Below are 5,029 nucleotides of genomic sequence, written 5' to 3' on the forward strand. Positions count from 1 at the left end.
CCTTTGCATGAAGAAATTTTTCCCAGTATCCAATCTAAACCTCCCCTGGCACAATTTGAAACCATTTCCTCTGGTTCTGTCACTTGCTACCTGGGAGAAGAGACTGACCCTCACTTGTCTACACCCTCCTTTCAGGCAGTTGTAGAGAGAGATTAAGCCACCCTTGACTCACTTTTTCTCCAGGCTAAATAAAGCCAGCTCACTCAGCTGCTTCTCAGAAGACATGTGCTCCAGACTCTTCACCAGCTCCATGGCTCTTCTCTGGACACACTCCAGCACCTCAACATTTTTTTTGTAGTGAAGGGCCCAAAACTGAACATAGGATTTGAGATAGCCTCATCAGAGCCCAGTATAGGGTGACAATCCCTTCCCTAGTCCTGTTGTCTGATATAAGCAAGGATGTCATTTCTTGACTTAGAGGTCAAGAAAACTAGAAACACAATGATAAAGCCAGAAGTAAAACAGAAAAAACACCCTTTTGCAAAGGTAAAAAATTAAATATAACCTGGTCTCATATTTGACAGCATCTTGACAACCATTTCAGTTAAAAGAGAGAGAGTGTGAGACATGGCAGGGCGCTTGGAGAAAGATTTTTTTCCAGTGAGAGCCAAGAGTGAAGGAAATGTTGAGGACTAACCACCTCAGCAAGGATGCTGCAGGAAAGAGGCAAGTTTAGCCAGAAGGCAGAACTTCTCCTGCCAAGCTTCTCCAGAGAGCAGTGGATTAAAATGAGGAGCACACTGTCCCAAAAGATGGAGATGCTGAGGCATAATCAGGGTTCAAATCCTGTGGCACAAGAAATGCACAGTTATCATTAACAACAATACTTTTGGAAGAGATGGTACACCCTACTCTTTCAAGTACAAACCAATTGTAAGATACTGCAATTAAAACTATGCACACGCGAGATCAGATTTGCTGCTTTCTGCAGAGTTCATGATCTTCCTCCAGGATCCAGCTGGTGAGTTTACAAATGCAAAGCCTGCAAAAGCAAAGTATGCTGAAGCTATTTTCTCATTGCAGCAGGAGGTATAGGAAGATCCTGTGAAACAAAATCAATTTCTAAAAGAAAGTAACTCAAACTCCCACAGTTCTGCTTGACCTATGTGTTTTTCTGATCTTTTAGTCAGCCTCCCTTTTTAATTTTCCCCAGCACTCTGACATGCATAATTTAATATTTCAAATTCATTGCCTTTCTGATGTACATTTATCAGACACTTTGAAGCCAGACATAGTGACACCTTTTTAAAATGACTTGGACAAAGACAAGTGCCCGCACTTTTTACTGTGCGTATGAAAATTCATAAGAGCAAATCATTCCGTGTGCTTTAAAATTATCTAGAAATACCTTTGGCAAAAAAGCATTTCTGTGTGTCTGAGAAGAAAATCACTTCATTTAAGAAACCATCTTTAGACAATTTAGTAAGGGCTACTTTGTGTGCCCAAATTCTTTAGAGACTATTTATCCAAGCAATAGTTGAAAATAATTATCTGACCACATGCTTACAAAGGAAGGCAAGATTTGTAAGGCAGATAATATCTTTCAAGTCTGTATAGCTGGAGAAAGCAGACAAGTTTTCAGGCATCCAAGCCTTTCTCCAGCTCATTTTTTCTCTCATCTTTATAAGCTGGTGTAGTAAAATAAACCATTTACATTCCAAAACTACCACAGCTACAACACTGATACTGATACTCACAAAGCTGGAGACTGAAAAGGCACACTGCATATGGATGTAAGATGTCAGCTGAAAACTCTTACAGCATAGTGGCGAGCAGAAAAACCCCATAACTGTACCGGCAAATATTTCTACAGAAGGGTGTGAGTTGAAGTTCTACCTTAAAGAGCTTCCTGGTGGGAATGAAAACCTGACAGGGTTTTTAGTTTTATTTCATTTTTTGACTGTTGATGTTAATAGGAATGTCCTGTTCAGAGAATTTCAATGCCAAGAAAAAAAAAAGGCAGGCACAGGGGTGACTGGATGGTGTAGATTCCTCACAGTTATAAACGAAATACCGGAAAACACATCTGGGAGCCACATTGCTGAAGGCTGAACAAAATGAAGCTAATGATCTGAGAGCCAAAGCAGCACTGAGACTGAAGGCAGAGAGAGCCCTGAATATGCAGTAGACCAGAAATGTGAAGCATCATGAAGCATCATCTCTCCATCTGCAGTTGAGAGGTTCCAAATTTGCCAGAACTGCTTTCAATATAAATGTATCTGACCTTGTTTACTTCTACCAGACATGCAATGAAGGGAGGCAGCAAAATGCTGAAGAAAATTGTGGCTTTGTTTCTCAATATTCTCCTGTGCCTTTCCCAACCTAATGCTAGTGCTACTTGGGTGCCTGCCTCACTCTTCCCATCAGAGAAAATAAATACAGGTAGCAGGACCTGCTCAATAGCAACCTTCAAACCCTTGGAAAAGTCTGTTATACATGGAGGCTGAACAATTCCTACATTTGAGGGATCACAGATCCTTCGTTTAGGTATGTTTGGAGAACAAACCTAACTGAAGTGTCACCCATGACTTTTCTTTTTCCAGTGGCCTTGTGGATAGCAGAAGGGCTGCTGCTCACTGTGATGCTTATCCACATATGTGTAACTGATGTCAGTGATGGAAGAAATCATCCCTCATTTGTTCTTGGAAAGTGTCTTACGTAGGTAATTTTCCTCTACATGGGGCACTTATTCATGCCTTTTTTCAAAGACCCTGTAAGATTGATTGTTCCTTTCTTCCTTTCATCTATGGTGTGTTCCTCCTCAAGTCTCCATGTCACTCATTTCACGTGTGAACAGAGGCATGAGAGGAAGACACTGAGGTCGATCCTGTGGGGGATTCAGCTCAGCTGCACCCCTTGCACTGACGTCTCTGACAACCCTTGGTGAGGCTCACCCAGCCCTGCCTGCTTGCTGCATTTCTAAGGTCACACAAAGATCTGCAGACCCACCGCCTGCTCCACCCCAGCAGACCACCAAGGCCACCAAGTTGGCTGCCCTCAATGCCACAGGAAGGTTTGCAAAGTAGCTCATTCTGGTGTTGTTGCTGTCTCGAGAGGGCAGCTGCCATCCCTCATCCTTCAAGGAGATGAGTCCTCACAGTGCTCCACATCTCACCGGGACATGGTAGCTGCTCTTTCCTTTGTCTCAGTGTGTTATGTCTTCCTTGTGCTTTCCAAGGAAATCTCTAGGCATGAGAGCAGAGCTTTCTTTGCACTGTTCTGTGCAGACTCAATCTGGAAGCCCTCTGTCCTCCCCAGCACACAAAGCACCACTGGAGCAGCATTGTCCTCTGGCAACTGGTTTTCACAAGAAGCTGCCAGCTACTGTAATCCTGAAAAAAAGTAGAGGCTCCCTACACAAAACAAAGAACATCCAAACTGTGGAGTGGAACCCACGTATATCTACAGATATCAATTAATTAATGGAAAAATCATTTAGCAAAATTCTGGAAGGGATGGTAAAAACAACAAAACAGAGACAGATTGACTGGTTGATTGCCACCAGGTACAAATTCTATTTTGTCAGTCACTATTCTGTCTGCGGAGTAAGATGTTAGTTTTGTTTTGTTGATCTTTTTCCTTTTTGAAGTTCCTCATGGAAGCAACAGCTCCATAGAGCACGGCCTCTCATTTTCTTACGGAGCCTTCCAGAACAATAAGGCCCCATGAACTACATCACTGAAAAAAATAAATAGCTTTAATTAAAAAAAGATTGGGTTTTTGGGTTTTTTGTTGTTTGTTTTTTTTTTTAAACCAAATTGCTGCTCCCAGGAGAGTTCAGTCAGCACTGCAGAAATGTAGACAAATTAGAAGCCATGAGAAACCAAAAAAAAATGTTAAGTAGCTGAAAAGGGGGTTCGGATGAAGAAAAAAAAATGGAAAGGCGTAGCTGTGTGTACAGTTTAGCTGAGCAATGACTGAGGCCATATGTTAACTGGCTACAGGCATCTGCTAGAAATAAACAGCTAGCAGAGGAATAACAAGTTAGGAGAGTAAAAGAGCAACAGTTAGACATAATGACAACCCTAAGAAAGGCAAAATTTAGACTAAACCTCAGTTTTTCTTTTTCCGTAACAGGTCCTAGGAAGTGGAGTATTACCAGGGTTCTGCATAGAAATACTTTTGCATAGCACACAGCTTTATCCCCTCCCGGTTTAAAGTCACTCATTCTGGAGGACACAATCTTGCACTGTTAATCTCAGACACCAGAGAGGGAGTTTCTACCCATAAGCATCATCTTCCAGATAAAGGTCTTGTTGGCTGCAGGGAATGTTATTAACAGAAGAAATTGCTTCAAAATATTGTCTGTTGCTTATGTAAGATGAAACTAAAAGCAAGCAAGTGGAAAAAAAAAAAAAAGAATTGGCCTGTTTCTCAAACTGGTCAAACCAGCAAAGCTGAAGTAACTTTGTGCATTTTCTGTCCTCTTTTTTAGGGCACAGTTCTGGTTTGGGGTGGGGTTTTTTTAAGAAAATTAAAACTACAGCCCATTGTACCCCAAGTGCCATGATATTTTAGTAACAGCATTGACCTTTCTGACTATTTTCCAGTATCTCAGGACCCTTGAGCTGGTATCTCTTCTGTAACTGGTTAAGTAAAAACCAGGTGTGTATCCTCCTGGGTCATCTCAGTGGATGTATATTTAGGAATGACAATTTCTGGATGATATTCAAACATTCCTCTGGATCCATGTCATCTTGGCAAACGGTTTTAGATGCTCATACTGACCTGTATCTCTTCATCTGCTCTGTGTTTTGCTCAGCCCTGTAACCACAGCCAGTATATGGATTTCATCATGCAGAGGTGCCAAGTCTCTGCAGAATTAGAAAAGAATAAAAGTGTGTGACTCATCCTGAAGAAGACCAGATGTGATGTTCCCATTACCTGTTACAGTGAACACATTACCATTTCAAAACTATCCTGATTTTTAGGGGTTGCACTGACAGCTTCATAGCTTTTCATTATCATTTGGAAGAATTGCTCCCAAAAAGGTATTTTCTCCTATGGTGGATACACAGGGAAGCAGCCT

At 41.6% G+C, this 5,029-nt stretch overlaps 1 long non-coding RNA gene across 1 annotated transcript in view; it reads right to left on the reverse strand.

Annotated features, from left to right (window-relative positions):
* Positions 1-273: 273 nt before the first annotated feature.
* LOC116449909 overlaps positions 274-5,029 on the reverse strand; it is a 42,944-nt gene continuing 38,188 nt past the window's right edge. The window contains exons 2-3 of the long non-coding RNA XR_004242581.1: positions 4,729-4,814; positions 274-312 (exon numbers count right to left, since the gene is read on the reverse strand). This is a non-coding gene — a long non-coding RNA (uncharacterized LOC116449909). The remainder of the gene's footprint in view (positions 313-4,728; positions 4,815-5,029) is intronic.

This window comes from Corvus moneduloides, chromosome 1, assembly GCF_009650955.1.
Source record: "Corvus moneduloides isolate bCorMon1 chromosome 1, bCorMon1.pri, whole genome shotgun sequence".
NCBI classification, from domain to species: Eukaryota; Metazoa; Chordata; class Aves; order Passeriformes; family Corvidae; genus Corvus; species Corvus moneduloides.